At 36.4% G+C, this 23,334-nt stretch overlaps 1 protein-coding gene and 1 non-coding gene across 2 annotated transcripts in view; both read right to left on the bottom strand.

The window, feature by feature from the left end:
* LOC106136075 (galanin receptor type 3) overlaps window positions 1-23,334 on the bottom strand; it is a 56,398-nt gene that overhangs the window by 11,050 nt on the left and 22,014 nt on the right. The window lies entirely within an intron of this gene.
* Trnah-gug (transfer RNA histidin (anticodon GUG)) lies at window positions 22,053-22,124 on the bottom strand. Its single transcript has one exon. It is a non-coding gene; the product is annotated as a tRNA-His (tRNA).

Genomic DNA, 23,334 nt, shown 5'->3' with positions numbered 1-23,334 from the left:
TTTTATTTATATAAGTAACAAGGACTCATTTGTATTAGTAATGCTTACAAACTATGTTAGTACCTAGGGACAGCATGATTTCTAAAGTGGCCATTCTTGTACCACCAATGAGTATGTACATTCAGTCAGAAAAGTATCGGGAATGGATTATTTATTTATGGTTCCAAATTCAAATTTTTGTTTTTTTTGTTGTTGTTAGATTGGCACAACTGTTTTCCATTTTGGCGCGGAGTTTGAGTTGCATCTGTTGTTTACATTAAATACAGTGCTATTTTTAGTTATATCATATCTAGTGTGTATTGCTAATTTCATAATGGATAAAAACATCGAACAAAGAGTTTGTCTTAAATTTTGCATTGCCAATGGAATATCGTGTTCGGAGTCACTGAAAATGTTACAGAAGGCTTACGGTGAATCGACTTTATCAAAAACTCGTGCTTATGAGTGGTACAAAGCGTTCAAAAGCGGTCGAGATGTGATGGAAGATTTGCCTCGCTCTGGTAGGCCATCAACGTCTGCAACTGAAGTTAACATCGCAAAAGTGAAGGAAATAGTGACTGAAAATCCTCATTCAACTTTGAGAGAGATAGCCACCGAACTTTCTGTATCTCACGAGTCGATCCGTACCATTTTAACTAATAATTTGGGTATGAAACATGTTGCCGCTCGGCTAGTCCCAAAAGACCTGAATTTTTTTCAAAAACTCAATCGCATGAGAGTCGCTGAGGACATGCTAGAACGAGTCAATTCCGACCCAACATTCATGAAACGCATTGTTACTGGTGACGAGACGTGGGTTTACGAGTTTGACATGCAAACTAGTCAACAAGCTTCGGAGTGGCGCCTTCCAACTGAACCGAAACCGAAAAAACCACGCCAAAGTCGTTCAAAAGTCAAAGTCATGTTGACTGTTTTCTTTGACTATCGCGGTGTTGTGCACTCGGAATTCTTGCCGGAAGGTCAAACGGTAAATAAGGAATATTATTTGAGTGTTATGCGGCGTTTAAGAGAGCAAATCCGACGAAAAAGGCCAGATTTGTGGAAAGAAAATTCTTGGATTTTGCACCATGATAATGCACCTTCGCACAAGGCCATCATTGTGAACGAATTTTTAACCAAACACTCAACAAATACCATCGAGCAACCACCATATTCACCAGATATGGCTCCAGCCGACTTTTTTCTTTTTCCTAAACTCAAATTACCACTTCGTGGCACCCGTTTTCAATCGGTAGAAGACATAAAAGAGAATTCGCGGCGAGAACTGACCTCAATTCCGGAAACAGCGTTTAAAAAATGTTTTGATGATTGGATTATTCGTTGGCGTAAGTGTATCGTTTCTAAAGGAGCATATTTTGAAGGTGATAAAATAAATTTGGATGAATAACAAACAGTTTGTGTATTATTGATCTTTTCCTGCTACTTTCTTGACAGAGTAGTATATAAAACATTAGTTATGTACAAGTAAAATAAAGATAACTATTTTAAAAGTGTGTTATTTAAAAACTAAAAACTGGTTAATTAAAATAAATATATACTGGTACGGGACAGATTACACAGATTGAGAAAGTCTCAAAGTAAGTTCTAGATTATGAGATACTAACCTAACGATATATAAGTACCTACCCATTTATTTTAAAATATCGTTAAAATAAATGGGTACTTATATAAATAAACATCTAAGACCCAGGCCAATCAGATAAAGGGAAAAAGGTTCATTAATTTTTAACCCCCGACGAAAAAGAGGGGTTTTTATAAATGTCGTGTCTGTCTGTCTGTGACACCGTAGCTCAAAAATGGATTAAGTGATTTCAATTTAGTTTTTTTTTTATCAAAGCTGAAAAACGGGTGAGTTTTCGTACATGTTTGATCAATATCGGTTAAGCCGTTTAAAAAAAACATTAATACGTCAATAACCTCATATATTCACACTCACACATCATGAAATTTCTCCTGAATTGTTTGAAGTTGGTATTTGCCAAACTGCTTGTAAAAAGGATTTTATCAACCTTTTCGGATAAATAAAATAAAATGATTTTTAATCTTCAAAAAGGCCTCAATCTTGACTCTGTCGACTCGAACGCATGACTTAATCCGAATTCCTTCCCCATGGGACAGATTAGTCAGGGATTAAACTTTAATTTGCTTTGATCACTTCGAATGCTGCCCTTAATGACCCCTTTACTGTCGTCTGGAGACCCCCTGGGACCTCGGAAAAGTCCCCGTGTTTCAAGTGGATATCAAAGGAAAGTGATTTTAAATTTCAATTTAACATTTGCTCTTTGTTATTTTATTAGTCTATTGTGTTTCATATATACAGGTATGGACTGTGTTGTTAGATCGAGCTTTAGAACCAACAGCAACTGGAAGCCGTATGGTTTCCCGGCACCAATACAAAAAAGAATAGAACCACTCCATCTCTTTCCCATGGATGTCGTAAAAGGCGACTAAGGGACAGGCTTACAAACTTGGGATTCTTTCTTAGGCGATAGGCTAGCAACCTGTTACTATTTGAATCTCAATTCTGTCATTAAGCCAAATAGCTGAACGTGGCCATTCAGTCTTTTCAAGACGGTTGGCTCTGTCTACCCCGCGAGGGATATAGACGTGACCATGTGTAATGTAATGTATGTAGCAACTGGAAATTTAATATAATAAAAGAGAGAGAAGTTTAATGGGGGTAAAAATATAAATAGCCCTACAGGTTAGATAGAATCCACAGCTAAAACAATCGGATTTTGCATAAAGTTATAATGACATCGTAAATAAAGCTTACTGTTAGTTTAACTCATTCAAAACTATATTACTGCAATTAAATACAGGTAGGAAAGCGAATTAATTAATTTGTTAACAATTTGCTACAAGAGAATAATTAAAACAGTAGGCAGCAACAAAAACTTATTAATAGGTAGTTCGAAATTTAATCTACAATTTAAACTACCCTTTAAAAGCCCAACCAAAATGTTTCAATTTTTAATTAATCAAAAACAAATCCTATTTAGGGTTGTCGAAAACTTATCCGGCCCCGTAAAACCAATCAACTGTCGATTTTTCGGATACCGAATTCTCTCGATTCCCGGCATATCTTTCGATAGAATTATTCGATTCATTTGCCTCGACCGGCCGGGGATCATGGAAAGGGCTACCGTTATTCGATAAATTTATAATGCGTCGGTGTAGACCCAATATTTTTGATAATTTATACTTGCTGAAGTGAGGTGTGAATTATTGGTGATTTGAACGCAGCTGATTATTGCTAAAAGATACTTTATATGATAAAAGCTGTTACATATTTTTTATTTATTTTCATAACGTGTTATACTATAATTAGAACTTCAGGAACAATGTACTTAGACAAAATGTTTCCATTACTTTTTATGTAAACACTTTATTTCTAAAATATATTATACCAATTTTTGTATGTTGCATACAGGCATATTCATAAAGATATATGTATGTCATTTATATCTAGGAAAGAGAAGTTCGGAATGATAGCCCTCAACATAATGTTAGCGGATCCTCAGTTTGTCGCAACCCTAGATTTGTCAAATTGTGTTCTCGTCAGTCGCTGTTTCCGCGTCGGAGAGTGATACGTGGGGTCGTAGGGTTCAACCCAATAACTTCGATGGAGACGCAAATCGACGAATCTTTGTAAAGGGTTGAAGGCATAGACAAATATTTAGTTTGGACAACGGTCATATGTACATTTATCATTTTGGACCGATGAAGACAAGGAATAAAACCCTGAATATTATACTTCTCACTCCCTGAATGTCTGATGGGCTATTCATCTTTTTGTTATTCCTTCTATAATAAATCAGGAGTGAATGATTATGCTTTTGAATAACCGTATTGATATAGGTAACCGTAAAATATACCTACTACACAATTTTTATTAAGCTACTACCGCTTTCAATGCGCAAATGTAAGAGAATCAGTCGAACAAACTACATTGCATCGTTTTCGAGACGTGAATTTGCAAATAAATTAAGATCCAAATGTTATACCAACAACAGTAGGTAACAAGATAGTATTGTGAGGTGAGTTATCTATAAAAAATGTTTGTCTGTGTGTCAATTTACGAAGATAGATTCCATCCACACGCCCGGCATTTGTTGTGCTGGCGTGTGTGGCGGATGAAACGGATTTACTAGCCTTTTGGATGTATGTTTTTTTAGATTCCCATCATCATAGTACTTCGCAGGCCGAATTTTTGAGCCGGGAATGCTCCTGAGCCGGATAATAGAAGATATATTCTCATATTTGATATAGATAAAATTATATTTATAGATTTTTTTATCATTATCATTCCTTCATTTCATTTGCCGATGGTCCGGCAAGGAGATGTAGTGAAACACGTAATGGTTTTAAGTGTATATATTTTACATATATCGGTTGCTTATATACTAATAAAGGACGTGCGTTTTGCTATCTAACTTAATCTCTAAACTTTATCTTATAGTGTGCCTTATCTGGTTATGTGCTGATTGTATGTTGTGAAGAGTGGCGTAGAGATGTCGCCACAGTACTCCCCCCCAAGACCGGAGGTCTGAAGTCTTGATCTTGCTGTGCAATCTGTGCTTCAGTTGTAGCTTGCAAGTGCCAGTTGTCTTCCAGTGAGTCGGAAGTTGCTCGAAGTCCTAGTGAGTCAGGAGTGAGCCGTTGCGTTGCTCGTAGTCTGCGGTGAGTCGAGACAGTAGAGAGCGAAGTCGACTTGTTGGCGCCGGTAGAAATCGTGCAGAGCTGCCACGCTGGAGAGAAGAGCGGCCGTCGAAGAGATCCAAGCGTGGGCTGCGGTAGATGCGTCCGTTGCCGAAGTCGAAGAGAGTGAGTGCGGGTGGAGACAGGACCAGGAAGCTCGGTGAGTCGGCTGCGATGGACCTGCTGCGATACCCAGTTGCTGGCTTGCTGTGAGACTGCTTGCAGAGTGAGGAGTGATGATGGTAAGGATTGGAGTTGATGATGATGAAGGTTGCTTCCAATCACGTCGGTCAAAGGTGTCTTCTTTCCCGACTGTTTGTTCTTGGTCTTGACCTTAATGGATAATGCTGACGATTGTAATAATCTTGACCACTGCGTCGATGACCTTGCTGAATTGCATTCAGTTCTACTCGCATATTTGCTAATTGCGCTAATATGCACGTCATTGTGTCGTCATTTGTTTTGTTTTGATTCACGGCTGATACTTCTGTAATCTGTGAGTTTGCTAATATTTTGTCGGCGATCTCGCTCATTTTGTTGACGTCCATGTTTTCTGTGACAGCCAGGACCGTGGTTACGGATGGCGGTAAAAGCCTCAACCATAGGAGTTTTATGGTGTCGTCGCCGATTTTTTCCTTACTCAGCACTCGCATCTTACGTAGAAGGTGTGAAGGTTTCTTGTGCGTTGTTGCTTGATTTGCAGGGTGATTGTGCCGAGGTGTACATTTTGTTTTGACGAATTTTCTTCTTGGTCAGTTGCTTGCTGTTCGTCGGGGTCACCAATTTGCCGTTGGTCCGGCAAGGAGATGTAGTGAAACACGTAATGGTTTTAAGTGTATATATTTTACATATATCGGTTGCTTATATACTAATAAAGGACGTGCGTTTTGCTATCTAACTTAATCTCTAAACTTTATCTTATAGTGTGCCTTATCTGGTTATGTGCTGATTGTATGTTGTGAAGAGTGGCGTAGAGATGTCGCCACAAATACCATGAAAAATAGTATATTATAACCTATAGTTATGTTGGCTCTGTCTACCCCGCAAGGGATATAGACGTGATCATATGTATGTATGTATAACCTATAGTGGATATACTGTGAGGCATATATATAATGAAGAAAATTCAAGAGACATAAGTATTTCAGAAAATATGAATTCGTCGCTGATCCTTTAGGTATCGAAAAAGCCAAAAATAAATACCACCCTATGAAGGTGCGCTTAGATTGGGGTAAATATTTACAAAGAATATAATCAAAAGGAAAGTTTGAGGACAAAGCAGATTTGAGCGGAAATCCCGCAGCAATTTCGTACGAAGAGAGCAAAAAGTGACATCTCGCTTTGAAGGGAATACAAGACAAGGAAGAAATATTAAAGGTCACATTATCGTACAGCGTTTATCACCACAATATCGTTTCAATGTAAGGCTATGCTCAATATAACTATTGTCTATTAAACTTATTTTTTTTTAAATAATAAAACGTCAAACGTAATGACGTGGTCAATGTGGTTTTCGTTAAGATATTTTGAATAAACAGTCAAATTACAGTTTTTTTGCACCTTTTCACAATTTTTTGATTTATTTGACGGCCTCTGTGGCGCAGCGGTAGTGCGCTTGGCTGTGTCACCGGAGGTCCCGGGTTCGAATCCCGGCCAGGGCATGATGAGAAACGAACTTTCTCTGATTGGCCTGGGTCTTGGATGTTTATCTATATAAGTATTTATTATAAAATATAGTATCGTTGAGGTAGTATCTCGTAACACCAGTCTCGAACTTACTTCGAGGCTAACACAATCTGTGTAATTTGGCCAAATATTTTAATTATTTATTTATTTGTTCGACTCAATATTCCCAACAATTACCCAAGAAAGTTTATCAATTATCCTGTAACTTTTTGTCTCTTAACTGAAATGCTCCGTCATTACAAGTATTTTCTTTTTTATTATTGAACTGTTATAGATTCGAATAAAACTTTTATAGAATTGAGATTCAACTAGTTTCAGGTCGCTAGCCCATCGCCTAAAAAAGAATCCCAAGTTTGTAAGCCTATCCCTTAGTCGCCTTTTATGACATCCATGGGAAAGAGATGGAGTGGTCCTATTCTTTTTTGTATTGGTGCCGGGAGCCACACGGCACCTCTAACAAGGTCGCATTTTCAAAATTTTAAGTAATAAGATCCATTGTACAATTTCCATGCGATAATGTTACGTTCAAAGGGATATCCGTGACATATGATTAGAAATGACGTCGCTAACAAAACACCTGCCACGCACACAGACCGCGGTGTAGGTACTGTTAATAATAGATAGCTTTTGTTTATCGTGAAACCTGTTTATCTCGGTTCGTTTACAAATTTCGTTATTGCAAGTCTTTTTTGGAATATGTAAGTTGTAACTTATATTTTTATTGTTTTTAATTATTTAAATTAAATATAGAACTTATTGTTCTGTTACCCTAAAACTAATCCAAGATGGAAGCGAGCATTGGAATAGAATGGAACATTTATATTTAAAATTGGATTCAAAGATCTAAATCGTAGACGAATGCATATTATCTACATTAAAAAATGTCAATGAACAAAATGTTGAGCCCTATAATATTTGACACCTTGATTACATGTGGATACGTTTCATTTATACTAAATTAATCATAGATTTTTTTATATACTCGCATATAAAACAACTTGATAAAACGTAAGCTTAATTTATGTTTAATTTTGACGTATACTACACATATAACACCTTCCAACGCACCTACATAATCATTTCGCTTCATCCACATATAGGTATATTATTAAAATTACAAGTTTCGAACGCCCTCTTATCTTACTTATCACTAACAAGTAGTTAGTACAAGGTATGTAACCTCGCATATACCAAAACACAGCTGTGTTTATTTAATTATCCACGCTATAATGCCGTCACTCGGCTTCTAATTGCATCCAACAGTTTGGGAGTTCAGACGAAGCCCTGATTACATTAGTTGGATACGCAAACTGATTTGAATTTGTAATTCACTATTGAGTGAGAAGTAACTGATTCGCATAAATATTGTAACTTTATGCATTGATATTTATTGTTGTTAAAAAGCTCGCGACTCTGCCTGTGTAATGCGAAAAGTTCTATTAATTTTCTTTCTTGTGGTAATTTCGGAAATTATAATAGTGTATTGCCCTTTTTCACCACATACTAAAATTACATATAAAATTTCAGCGATTTAGGCGGTTCACATGTCAGTCAGTCACTCAGTCATATATATAAAATACTGATTGACTGACTGATAGACATCATCCGAAAAAACTGATCGAAAAAAGCTGATATTTGCCATGTTTGTTTCTTGGAAAGTATAGTAAAAGCATTTAAAGTTAGCTAAATGTATCCCGCGATCCCTACGGTAAATAAAAATAAAGAAATAAATGATGGCATTGAGGTTCAGTCAGATAAACCTTTCCTTGTTTGACTTTTACTATTTGCGCAAGGAGAAATGTCAGTTTAATACGCCATCAGACTAGCATGGATTCAAGGAAAGTACAATGCAAAAGTATGTCATGACACGCCACATAAAAATGGAAATCGTTAAAAAAAACTTTGTCAGAATGACGTGGTGAATACATTTTCCATTACCTTGTACAGTGAAAAGCTATTTAACTTTTCAATACGTTGCTTTATAAGCGCGATTAGCTGCTAAGTAATTCCAAAGTTTCTTATAATGACGAAACGTCGATATAAGTTTGTTCAAGTACAAGTAATTGGAAAACTTTTTACTTTTTGTTCGATATTATGCATTTCCAATTTACCTATTTCATAAAATATAAAAGGGAGTGTGTGTTTGTTACTCTTTCAAAATCTACTGGGCAGATTTGGATGAAATTTAGTACACGCATAGAATGTAGCCTGGAATAACACAAAGGATACTTTTAATACCGAAATATCCACGGGAGCGAAGCCCCGAGGCTCAGCTAGTTGTATGTATATATAAATGTATATGTAGATATAACATGGATGGGTTAGGTTAGGAGCGCTGTTAAATTTGTGATGTGATCTGCGTAATCCAATAACAAACCAATTGCCAAAAGGGCTTATGCTGTTAGCACGAAATATGTTACAACGTTATAACGAATTCATCATCATCATATCAGCCATAGGACGTCCACGGCTGTACATAGGCCTTCCCAAATGGCTTCCAACTCGCTCCGTTGGAGGCGACTTGCATCCAACGTTTCTCCGTGGATTTCACCAGATCATTGGGTCAATGCTAACTAGGTATAACTTATATCATAAACACGAAAGTCAGTATTTGTTGGTTTGTTACCTCTTCACTGTTAAACCACAGAATTTTAATACAATTTGGTACAAATTTCGTTTTGACCGTACGAAGGACATAGGCTACTTTTTGAAAATTCTTACGGTAACATTAAAACGGAAATTTAAGTTTGACGAAGCTGCGTATCTGCGGACATAAATTATTATGTTTTTCATATTCAAAAAATATTTTTGGACATTTCAAACATCACTTAATAATTGTCATTACATTTGGTTTCACAACATTGGTTGATGTGAAATAAGTTTCTTCACATCCAAAGCATCAGTACACTGCAGCATTTCCTTCAATAACGTCAACTTTACAATTATCCAAACTTTAAAAAAAAATGTCGACTACGGAATACATTGTTATGATAAATTGATTTAATCGACATTATAATACTCTCTACTCTCACTTTATCATCATTGCAATTGCAGATATTAGATTCCCTAACACTCAATAATCAATTCAGTTACGCGATGTTAACTAACTCAACGATATTAGAGTCATTCCGTTAGTTAAAACTTATTTGCAAACTTATCAAAACTTTCAAACACAATTTTTATTCTTCACTTTCAAGGCTTAAGTATGTAAAGGATTCAAACTCTACATACATTTAAATTTAGATTCAAACTTTCGGCACTCCAAATTCAATCTTCACCCCTTACATTTAAGCCCTTATCCGATTAGCAACGTATTTAATTAAGGTGGCAATTCGTGGGCCAATCAAGGGCAGATTATCTGCCCACACCGCGTTGATTAAACGCAGTTCCTGGTAAACGATATTGGAGATATTGTCGCGGAGAATCCGAATGATATCTTATCGATTGAAATCGGAAGATCAATTTTCATCGATAAATTATGATATATTTTTTAAAAATAGAAGGTTTCCAAAGATTAACTTGGTAAATATTGGTATTAATCAAGTGTGTGTGTGTTTTACCAACTGTGTGCATCGTATTATGTTTAAACATTTATTTATCTTGCTCAGCGCCAACGCCGTTCTCCTGTTTGGTTTCCTTCCACCCAAAGGTTGACTGGAAGAGATTGCATTAGCGATAAGTCCGTCATTGTACCATCTCTATCTGTTTTGTGTTGTTTTGTATGTTTTACTCTTATGGTGCAATAAAGAGTTTTATCTATCTATCTATTAATCACGCACACACATACAACGTTTTATCTTTCGGGGTAGTCAGAGCTAGTCACAATTCTCAAAGGCTACGTTTAACTGGACGCCTTAGTGATGGAATTGAGATTCAAATAGTGGCAAGTTGCTAGTATATCGCTAATATGTGGAATCCTAAGTTATTAATATACCTATTTGTCATAAAAAGCTTATAAACTTGGGATTCTTCTTTTAGGCGATGGGCTGGCAACCTGTCACTATTTGAATTTCAATTCTATCACTGAGTCAAACAGCTGAGCGTGGCCTATCAGTATTTTCAAGACTGGCGGCTCTGTCAACCCCGCAAGGGATATAGACGTGACTATATGTATGTAGGTATGTATGTTGTCATAAAATCTGTAAATAAAAATACTGATCTATTCCATGTCGAGTAGCCAACGACATTGCAACTAGCTGTAAAGAAAATATTGAGTTAAGTACGGGAGCTGAATTTCATACATACATACATATGGTCACGTCTATATCCCTTGTGGGGTAGACAGAGCCAACAGTCTTGAAAAGAATAATAGGCCACAGTTATTTGGCTTAATGATAGAATTGAGATTCAAACAGGTTGCTAGCCCATCGCCTAAAAAAAGAATCCCAAGTTTGTAAGCCTATCCCCTAGTCGCCTTTTGCGACATCCATGGGAAAGAGATGAAGTGGTCCTATTCTTTTTGTACTGTTGCCGGGAAGCACACGACACAATGGCTGAATTTCAATTATTCCATTTTCACAGTCTAGACGACATGACACATTTTTATTTGATTACTTACTTACTTAAACTCGCAAATAAAAATGGTTAAGTCGTTATTTTTAACCTTCAGATATATTTTTATGACAAAATATATTGTGTCTCTTTTGTCACAGTATAATTGTCTTGGCGTTTACAGCCGAAAGTAAACCGTTTTTAACGCGTTTCGTCGTAAACGGTTAAAAACGATAAAACGAGAGAACGCTCGGCCAGGGACAAGGTCGTGGAACAAAGATTCTCGTTATTTCTCTAAACTAAAGGAAATTAGAATCGTTCGTCAATGTTTTATTAATTTTGTACGGAACCGCTCCTCTGAAAAAGAATTTTCACAACACAATATCTTTTTATACTCCTCTAAAAAAAAATTTCACTACACACTTTTTATATAAAACTCTTCCTTTACTGAGTGACTGATAATTACCGCACAGTCTAGACCGGTAGATTCAGAACTTTGGCGTGTAGATTCCTTATGGTTAAGGGTGTACTAAGGGAAGGTTTCCTGCAATTCTCGCGATAACTTCAATAACTGGGATTTTTTGTTAAACCCGGGTGGACCAGCTGGCATACTGTAGTATAATAATTCCATCAACTACAGGAAAGGTAGGTAGTTGATAGTACGCAGCATTTAAAAGTTTTTTCCTTGGTTGTCTTTTACAAACTTGGGAAGAGACGTAGCTGGCAAACTACGTTTTTTACTTACATTTACCTTATTTAATCGGTAGTGTGCCTGTGGAACTGAGGATCCGGGTTCGAATCGAACTAGATGAAAAACTAACTTTTTCTGATTGTCTTGAATGTTTATACGGAAAAGTATAGTTGGGTCAGTATCCCATAAAAAAGTATTAAACTAATGGTCCCTTTGATTTGCGTCTATAATCCCTTACTTATTTATATACTAGCTTTGCCCGCGACTCCATCCGCGTGGAATAGTTATTTTGGCCATCATTGAAGCCCTCAAGGATTAATAATTTTCCCCGTTTTTTTTTTCAAATTTTCCATTATTTCTTCGCTCCTATAAGTTGCAGCGTGTTGTTGGATAGCCTAAAACCTTCCTCGTTTATATATATTACAAGAAATTCTGAACCTTATTTATTTGGACTTTGAAGCTACAAAACCACTGACGTCAGACAATCACCACTCATCAGATTATTGAAAGGCACATAATTTACAAGCATATTCATGTATCTGCGAATCCAGTGGTATGTCACGTCACCCTTTATACTTATCTGGATTTAGACACACGCAAAGACATATATTTAACTAGACCACGCGACACGGGAATAAATGACACCCCTAATGACTTAGACATAGAATGTCCGACTGAGACACACACTTCACGTCTGACTAATAACCGTGGTGACTGACTGAGACACCTGATGACTAATAGTAAAGGATATATTGTCACAATTATTTTTCGAAAATATATTTTTTTAATGTGACATGCGGTGTCTAGCAAATCTAATGTCTGTAGACTGACCCATCCCTTTTTGTTCAGGGTGTCAGAATTTTACAATCCACTTCTCTGTTAGGGATGCTGGGTGAATCCGAATGAAGAAAGTGTTCTGGCGATTCAAATCACGTATACTGTCACGTTTGGATCTAAATTTCTGCAGATTGTGATTTAAGTTTTATCTCACATAATTTTAAGTTTTTTTTTTATGTTAGACAGTTTACCAATTATTGTACGTATATATAACGTTATATATATACATATATATATATTCTTTTTAGGACATAGCTAACGGCGACAAATCGATACCGACGATTATAAAATACATCATTTATTTTAGATAAGGTTTAATTGTTACTATTATTTTATTTAGTTTTCAAATTTAACGGTAGTAAACATAACTGCTGTTAATGATTCAAGATAATTTCAAAATGTTAATTAAATATAAAGCATACGAGTGTATAGATGGCTTAACATGGTACTGACATTTAAAGATTTTGCTCTATTTAAATGACAGTTAGTTATTCGCGGCAAAATAAAGAATTTCAGTTGGTTTTTCCTTTTCTAACTGACCAGTATCAAAGTCTCCTTTGTGGCCAACATTAAAAAAAACATCAATACAGTCGTACTTATACTCTTTAATAAGAGAATTACAACAATTAAATCGCCATTTAAATAAATCGAGTAAATCATGTTTCCGAAATAAAGTCCAAACAATAGATTTGCCCAAGAACCGAACAAGGCAAAACCAATAGGACTTAATTGTTTCCTTCGGTCCCATTCATTTTAAACTTTAATAAGAGTTTTGTCCGCTTTGCTATAAATAATGGCATACCAAATTTTATGAGAAGGTAATTAAATTATTCCTTTGTACGATTTATTTGAATATGTTCTTAATTCAATCCAATGACAATTATTGAACCTTAAACACAAATAAGGTTTATTATAAAAACAGACTTTTTAGCGGGAATCTATACATTTTGTTAGAGTAAGAATTTTTTTCTAAAATTCATATTTTATCGACTAATAAGGTTAAAAATGTGGATTATTCAAATGCTATCGTTCGTTGACTAAAAAGTTTAACAATAATACATTCGTCCCTAAAAGTATTAAGAAAGGGCAAAGCACAGATATGAAAATTACTGTAGGGTATAAAGTAAAGGGCATAAGGCTATTAGGAACCCGGCCGTAAGATTTCCTATTTTAATCTGAATAATAATTTTTATTTTCAACGCGAGGACTTAATCTTAACATTAGCAAAAATGTCGAAAATATCCATATTTTTTTCTGCTACCAACCAGGCGTGTTCACTGCGACACATCAAAAACTCGACATGTTGTAAGGTCTTTTTGTTAGAAATATAATTGAATTGATTAATTTTCAAAATTGGATACAAGGTATCGCTTATTGACGTTAAATCGAATTATATCTAGTTTCGCTTCCAAAGCGTATATGTAGAAGAAGCGACGGAACAAACTACACTGCAGCATATTCGGGGACAATTGCAAAGCCAAATTAGTCAATAATTTTCTTATCGTCTAAAGTCTAGTTAGTCTAAAGTCTAATAAGCGGATAAAAGTTCCCTGATTGGTACAAAACTAATGTATGTACCTAAAAGCTGAATAGTATCACTTTTGTTTTTGGCTCTGTTGCAATTTATCTATTTATCATAAATCTGCCTATTGAAACACTAGCTCGAACACAAATAACAATTGCAATTTACATGACAAGTCAATATAATAAATGATAGTTATAATACATTTTAAAAGCGCAACTTTTTTAAACATTAAAAATAACGAGACTTGAGCGACCACGTCATCCGAAAGCAACTTTTAATAATAACTTCTAAAAATAGAAATTTTTGTCTCCAACAAAATGTAATAACGGAGACAATTCCTTAGATTTATTAAAAAACTTTACGTACAACTTTCTAGACGACTTAATTCAATTGTGATAGCCCATTTACTTTTTAAAGTATTTTTTCATTGATATATTGTTAGTATGGATGTACAACCAATGACAGAGAAACTTGACCCCTATTATTTTGGTTAGTATTTATGAAATAAATTAATGTGACTACATAAGTAACATTATATGGATGTTATCGTTTATCTTCTCTTACTTTTTCCTTTCCTAACGAAAAGTTCTCAATGTTATCTGCGAAAACTATCGACGTCCCTTTTCACGTCATAATAAAAAGCGAAATAGCGATATAATAATTTTTACCATATGGAAGTTTTTTTAAGACAAAAAATAAAATAAAGTAAAGCACACACAAGTTAAGCCCAGATCCCCCTCATAGCCAAAAAAGTGACTACTCTGCAACATTTCTCAGAAAGAACACGAAATTACTGTTGCGACTAAAAGTTAAAGACAATTACCAAACATTGGCGTTTGGGCAATTCGCCAGATCTCGCACGAGAAACAACGACAAAGCAACGTCTTCATATGAATGAATTTTGTTCGTATGTACGAGATGTATGCGCGTCACGTCACTAATTAACTGCCAATGCTAAACACACCAATCTGGCTTCAGCTAATCAGTTTTAACATCTGAGGACTTCGTTCACGGAACTACGTTCGCTCGTTTATACATTTAAGAACTGCAATTCAATTAACACACACACGTATAACACGTTTTTATCCTTTACGGGATTGATAGAGCCAAATGTCCAAGCACACAATGGCCACGTTTAACTTAAAGGCTTTGTGTCAATAGTGAGGTTCAGAGTGGTAACTATCGCCTAAATGAATAATCCCAAGTTTAAAAGTATTTTTCTTGATTAAGTTGGTACACACTATGTGTTTTCTTAATCAACATGTAGTAACATTCACACATACCTATATCGCGTCTGTACCTCTTACACAAGATTATGTAAAGGCTCGCCCACACTGGGCGTTTTTCGGGAACCATCGTCTTGCTGGCGCCTACGCGGCGTATCTACCTGTATGACGCACATACCGCTAAGTAGTGCCGTGCCTTTGCTGCGTAGGCGCTAGCAAAAAGACATCCAGTGTGTGGGGGCCCTAAGACTAAGCTGGATAATCTAATATCGGATTCAGATCTTAATTATGCGCGGATTCTACCACTGCGACCGCAATTAACTGGGATCTAGGCGTTAGTTGTCAATCTATTTGGAAACGTATACGTTTTTTTTTCTGTTAGAATCCACTTAGTATATTTCTAACCAAAACGTCATTAAGAATACATTATTAAAGACTGATTATGTGATTTATCTATATATATAGTTGTCTCTGCCTACCTTGCCGGAAAAGGGGCGTGATTTATGGATTTATATATTTATGTATGTGTTTTAAACCTTCATCTTCGTCTTGGGGTTTATCCTCACCTCTCGCGTTGTCCTTGACCAATAATTTGATTTAAATCGAGACATTGTAGTAAATATTTGCATAACAGACAGACAGCAGACTTCATCTGGATCGAAATTGAATAGAACAAAACGTTAGATCTCGCGACAGACCCGCAAAATGACGTAATTTATACTGTGTAGGGTTGTACATCATCCTTTTGTCTAGACATCATCCCGAAAGAAAGGAAAATATTGTAAAAATCTAAGGAGTGGAAAAGATTGTTCCTTTTTTAATATGATACTTTTTTATGTCAGGCACACCTTACATAAAAAAAAATCATTGTTTTTTTTTATAATCTTAAATAAAATTAAAAAAAAAAAAAATTATGTTAATATTTCTATATTAACATAAAAATTTTTTTTTTTTGGACAAATTACACTGATTGAGTTAGCCTCGAAGTAAGTTCGAAACTTGTGTTACGAGATACTAACTCAACGATACTATATTTTATAATAAATACTTATATAGATAAACATCCAAGACCCAGGACAATCAGAAAAAGATCTTTTCTCATCATGCCTTGACCGGGATTCGAAACCGGGACCTCCGGTGTCACAGACAAGCGTACTACCGCTGAGCCACAGAGGCCGCCATATTGTTATATATATTAATGAAAAAAGTTGACAAAATGTGATTATTACAAGTTCTAAACCATACAAATACTAAAACTACCTAATTAAAATAAAGTAAAATACCTAAACTACAAATCAAAAAAAAATATTAAAAAATATTGTCTCAAATTTGATAATTATACAACGAGCTTAAATGAAAAGAATGATTAATGTGTATGAATATTGTCGCAAGTGGAGATATGCAATGTCTGACTTGTCCGGGAAAGGGCGTGTGTGTATTCATTTGTTAATTTAAATATTGGAAAAATAAAGTACCCGAACCAAACAAAATCGTACGTTAATTATCATTGTGAACGAAAGAGTTTTATATGATTGATATGGCGGATAAAACTTAGGATGATTTTGCTGGTGATTCACGACAATGCCGTGTGTTTCCCGACACCAATATAATATGAATAGGACCACTCCATCTCTTTCCCATGGATGTCGTAAATGGCGACGAAAGGATAGGCTTGGGATTCTTCTTTTAAACGATGGGCTAGCAACCGCAGTCACTATTTGAATCTCAATTCTATCGTAAGCCTAACAGCTGAACGTGGCCTATCAGTCTTTCAAGACTGTTAGCTCAGTCCGCAAGGAATATAGACGTGATTATATGAATGAATGAATGAAACCGCCGAGCTTGCATGAAGAGAGTTATGAATGTGGATGAAGCGAAGGAAGTGTGCAGAGATCGTCGCAAGTGGAAAGAGGTAGTCTCTGCCTACCCCTCCGGGAAAGAGGCGTGATTTTATGTATGTATGTATGTATGTATATGTGTATGTATGTATGTATGTATGTATGTATGTAATGAATTAAAAATAATTTTGCACCCATCTTTGAATCTTGTACTTCTTGTGACTGACAGCCCTACTTCGTAACATTGAAAGCTGCGGTCGCGCCGCGTCGCCTCACTCCGCCGCATTGCGGGATTACCAACAGGATTATTGCAGTTCCATTTGCGCTAGGCACTTCAAGTTAATCTCTTGTTCATTGTATGTAGCTTGTTTAAACAAGTTGATAAAAAAGGTAGGTAGTTGAAGTAGGGTAATAGTCGTCGGAGATAATTATGTCCAGAACAGAATGTATTATGTCCTTTCTGGGGTAAAGATTAGGTTCTTAAACAATATTACTCGCAACCTTTAGAGGAGTATTCTTAATTCAGTAATTTAATCATGTTTACAAATTCAGTTCACCCTCCATCAAAGCTCTCACATTCCGTATCTAATAAAGTCTAATAATATCAAAGTCATTAAAAAAGGCATAATTCTTGATATTTTTCGTTTGGAAGGTACTACGATGAAGTATGTAGGTATTTCGACCTTTACGCAACAACTCTTCATAACTCATTTAAGAGAAATTGAGAGAGTGAAGCAGGGAATGAAAAAGAATAGGACCACTTCTTCTCTTTCCCATGGGTGTCGTTAAAGGCGACTAAGGAATGTTCTTATAAACTTGGGATTCTCCTTTTAGGTGATGGGCCAACAACTTGTCACTATTTTAATCTCAATTCTATCATCAAGCCAAAAAGCTGAATGCGTCCTATTAGTCTTTTCAAGACTGTTACCTCTGTCTACCCCACAAGGGATATTTGCGGGCGTCTATATAGACGTGACTATATGTATGTATGTATGTATCAGTGAATAAAGGATTAAAAGAACAACCACTTTTAGCTTTCCCAATAATGTTGATGGGCGCATTTACTCAAATTGCAAAGTGATTTGGCAAAATCTGTGTAACAAATTATGAGGACAAACATTTGTGAAATTTGAGCGTTTAGAGTAATTAATGAGTTGAAAAATACACGATTATGATTAAAAAATGTATCTTTTTCAAGTATACTATTTACATAGTTCCAAAAAAGGTTGGCGACAGGCAGACAAAGATCTAGTCTAAGGATTTTCACTACTATTTACTTGGAACTTCAGAGAATACAAAATTTACTTATAGTCAAATTATAAATTTTAAAAATATTTTTGTCGTTTCATTTTGTCTGAGTAACAACGACAGAGCGAGATTAATTTATGGAATTTAATAAAACGCCATTTAGAATTCGTTTGTTAAAATAAAATCCGTTGATATTTTTTACAAAAGCGAGCTTAGCATTCGCCATTTTGACTTCTTCATTATATTTCTTTAAATATGTTTCTGTTCGCTTTTTCAATAAAAATTTGGTACAACATACGGAGAACACAAAATATAACAATTTATTTTATTTTATTTATTTTACAATTTAGAAATGTACCAAAATGTGTCTCCGCCCACCAAATGTCACATGTCACATAAATATACTTATTTAAATATTTCCATCTCTTTCCCATGGATGTCGTAAAAGACAACTAAGGGATTAGGCTTATAAACTTAGGAATATTCTTTTATGCGATCGGCTTGCAGCCTGTCACTATTTGAATCTCAATTCTATTATTAAGCCAAACAGAAGCCACTTTCAGCTATTGCCACGTGACAGTCTTTTTTCAGGACTGCTGGCTATGTCTGCTATGTATGTATACCCCGCAAGGAATACAGACGAGATAATATGTATGTATATATTTATTTATTAAAATATTAATGACATTTCACGAAATTATTATATCAGATAGAGAGTTCCTTTTTTAAACCGAGATATATGTATGTAGATAAATAAGCAGCATTCATACATTTTTCTGCTAATAAATGTGGCATAGGAACGACGCAATAGAAATACTTAAACGGTTTCTTAACAACGAAGCAACGAATTTACGTAGGTGCTTGCTTCACATCGATGAAAACTAAACTTTGAGGCAAACGTTCGAAAGTCTAATTTCGCTTGACGACGTAATTCTTTCACTCGGAAATGTACAGTTTGGGGAAAATAAAACTTACTTTAAAAACACCATAGGTTTTTCTCACCTCTAAGATTTTTCAGTGTTATTAATGCACCCTTACGCGTTTTCTGAAGTCCACTTTCCAACATGTATAACGCCAACTTGACCGTTTAAGCTTAATCAGCTGTTATTCCATTGGTACACGTATCATTCCGGATTACATATACATACATACATAAAATCACGCCTCTCTCCCGGAGGTAGACAGAGACATCATCTTTCCAGTTGCCACGATCTCTGCATACTTCTTTTGCTTCATCTATCTATATATATAAAACTCTTCCGTTACTGAGTGACTGACTGACAGACAACGCACAGTCGAAACTACTGGTCGTAGACAGCTGAAATTTGGAATGTAGGTTCCTTGGGATAGTATGTAGTAGTATAGTATAGGATGTAGGGGAGCACTAAGAAAGGATTTTTGGAAATTCAACCCCCAAGGGGGGGGGGGGGGGGGAAAGGGGTAAAAACGTTTCTATGAAAAATCTTATTCCTTGGGTTTATAAACTTGAAACTTGGCATGAACACGTACATAGGCAAGTAAATATGTTTGACATTATAAGTTTTTTCAAACTACCCTCCAATCGTGATTTAGGGGGTGCGATTGGGTGACTGATTTATTAACGCACAGCCGAAACCGCTCGGTATAGGAGTCTGAGATTTTGAACAGAGGTTCCTTTAGTAACATAAGTGAGCACTAAGAAGGGATTTTTGAAATGTCAACCCCCAAGGGGGGGAAACGGGATAAACTGAGCCGGGGCTGCGGGAAAGTTCTAACGAGATACCGTGGCCCCGGAACGCAAAGGGCAACTGAAGGAACGAGGTGGGTTTTAGTCAGTAAAAGTCTGACACTCCCTTCCGTTCCACCCAGAGCGGGAGAGGTCATTTGATGATTTCCCATCCTTAAAAAAAAAGACTTTGTATGACAACTTTCAGTCGTCTCTTTAACATACATAATAACATACATAATTATGTACATACATGCATAACATTAATAACATCACGCCTTTTAATCCCTATTTTGTGTTAACACTACCCATACAAACAGCTAAAAGGAAACAAGTGAAGAGACGAAATTTGTCCGCATCCATTTTCACCTAAATTCTTAACGTTAATGAGATTTACTTTTTATTATCAGGTCAACCTAATAGCCTCACATGTACGTATAACTTCGTAAGAATTTTCTTTCAACTCCTAACCGTTGAGGAGTTGTACCTTCCATCATCAGCTCATTCACATGGGATGATGACTATCAGACTATATTTGTTTACACATGTAATCGATAAACTCCGAAACTACTGAATCGATTTCAAACATTCACCATTAGAAAGCTACATCATCCCTGAGTAACACAGGCTATATTTAATTCCAGTTGTAACAAGATTTCAGCCTGGAAGGAAGGAAGAAAAAGCCCTGTCGAGATCATTAAAAAACGCTATATATAACCGAATTACACGTGGGCGAAGCCGCGGGCGGAAAGCTAGTCATTCATAAATATCTTCATGCAAGCTCGGCGGTTTCAGGTACTCTTGACCTGACCCTTTGCCAGGACGTCCTTAATTTACACTATGTGATTTTTGGCTGGTTTCCATACAGAAACCGCGTAATGTAAAAACTTAACCCAATTCAGGACCTGTATGGACGCTTTGGACTCCTCTCCTGAGAGGTGAGGATCAGAGAGATATGCCAATCCCTTAGTCGCCTTTTACGACATCCATGAGAAAGAGATGGAGTGGTCCTATTCTCCTCTGTATTGGTGGCTTAAACCACACGGCATATTTTCTGTTTAACAAAAATATATAAGTTACCTAGACAGCGGTAAGATCTCCTTCACAGTGGCGTCGAAACTGAAACGTACAGGAATTTTTGCAGCCAACTGTACCAAAGCCGTTGGGACTCTGAGTAAGGGCGCTGAATTGAATTGCCACTTAGGGTGTGTATACTCGGTGCCGCAAACAGGGCCGGCGGGCACGCCCTAAATAAACACGTCCTTTCACGGTCACACTATACGCATATAAATAAGAGATGGAACCTCCATTAGGATTGAAACTAAGGGGTGTATTACTTGAATTTTTAAATAGATCTATACATACATAAAATCACGCCTCTCTCCCGGGAGTGTAGGCAGAGACTACCTCTTTCCACTTGCCACGATCTCTGCACACTTCCTTCGCTTCGTCTACATTCATAACTCTCTTCATGCAAGCTCGGCCGTTTCGGGTACTTTTGCCCCTTTACCAGAACGCCCTTAATAAGATCAAGATACGTTCATCTAGGTCTTCCCACTACGACCTTTCCCTCCACACTCTCCTTGTATATCTGCTTAGTCAACCTGCTTTCTATACCTATTCCAATTTATTGAGCTTCGAAGGGTATATATTTTTTATTGGTTTGCCTGAAATTTCTCCCTCTATTTTGACTGTTTATCTGTCTATGATGCTTTCACGGCTTTTAGTGTGAGTAAAGATAATTTATTTCTGCAAAATTAGCACTGGGATGGGAAAACGGGACTTATAGTTATTCTGGGTCTTCAGCTACCTACATACCAAATTTCATCGTAATAGGTTCAGTAGTTTTTGCGTGAAATAGTAACAAACATCCATACGTCCTGACATACAAACTTTCGCATTTATAATATTAGTAGGATTACATGTGAATTTTTTTTCACTAGAACATGGTTGCCAGACCTTTTGTTACGAGTACACACTTCCGTAAGAATCACTTAAGCTTAATTTGCCTCGACACTACAGTTTCATTAGAAGATCAATATAAGAAAGCGATATTAAAATTTATAACTTAAAAAAATATTGGCTCCACCGTGACAGTTTTCACTGCCGTGACCAGGATTCGAACCTGGGTTACTACGGCCACAACGTAGGGTCCTAACCACTAGACGATCACGGCTGTTGGAGCTGGTGACGGTGTTGACGAAAACACGAATCTCGTTTCGACGGAATTGGTGCAGTTACTGTACTTTCACAATCATGTTACGGTTCAACGGGTTGTAGGTACTCTGATGACGTTTTGATACAAGCTCTGTTGCATGGCTTCGTTTGGATAAATTTCGTACTAAAACATTCACTGTCACTAGTTGAATCTCAATTCTATCGTAAAGCCAAATAGCTGAACGTGGGCATTCAGTCTATTCAAGACTGTTGGCTCTGCCTGCCCCGCAAGAGATATAGACGTGACCATATGTATGTAAAACATTCAAATTAACTAACTATATGTTGCCCGCGACTTCGTTTCTTTCAATCAATATATAACGACTCCCTCATGTCACCCTTTCCATCATTTCTCCTATCTCGGGTCTGCTGGAAGAGATTTCTTTTGAAATAAGCAGAACCTTTGTAATTTTGTTTCTTGTGATTACCAGTCTCGATGTTTTCTGTGTACATAAATCAGTAAATAAATAAATATAAAAGCTGATTGAGCATTGCCCCTTTATAGTGGCGGGGAAAGAAAATTTTTTTGCAAGTACACCAGTTTTTGAGTTATTCTTACTAGCGTGTCGACAATTCTTCCATACATACATATAGTCACGTCTATATCCCTTACGGGGTAGACAGAGCCAATAGTCCCGAAAAGACTGAATGGCCACGTTCAGCTGCTCGGCTTAATGATGGAATTGAGATCCAAATAACGACAGGTTGCTAGCCCATCGCCTAAAAAAAGAATCACAAGTATGTAAGCCTATCCCTTAGTCGTCTTTTACGACATCCATGGGAAAGAAATGGAGTGGTCCTATTCTTTTTTGTATTGGTTCCGGGAACCACACGGCACGACAATTCTTCCAACAAGAGTTTATAGGTATATACTTTGTTTTGGATCAAGACATCAGAGACAACCGCATTCAAATCGGAGCAATGGTTTTCGTGTGACGCGCGCACATTCATACAGACACTACGGGTATCCTACCACCACCTATGGATCTACCAATCTTCCGGTTATACGAGTCGAATCATGGAAGGAGTGCGCTGCTCTCACGTTTTTTCTCCAATAGCGCACCCTTTCTAGACTCTCTACAAAGTCTTAATAGCAATCTTAACATACATACAGGCAGATATAACAAATTTGAGAGCAATAGCCATTAATGTTATTACTTAAAGTATGT

Source organism: Amyelois transitella, chromosome 3 (genome assembly GCF_032362555.1).
Source record: "Amyelois transitella isolate CPQ chromosome 3, ilAmyTran1.1, whole genome shotgun sequence".
Classification (NCBI taxonomy): domain Eukaryota; kingdom Metazoa; phylum Arthropoda; class Insecta; order Lepidoptera; family Pyralidae; genus Amyelois; species Amyelois transitella.
The sequence above is the reverse complement of the archived record's forward strand: the minus strand, read 5'-3'. Positions and strand labels throughout refer to the sequence as shown.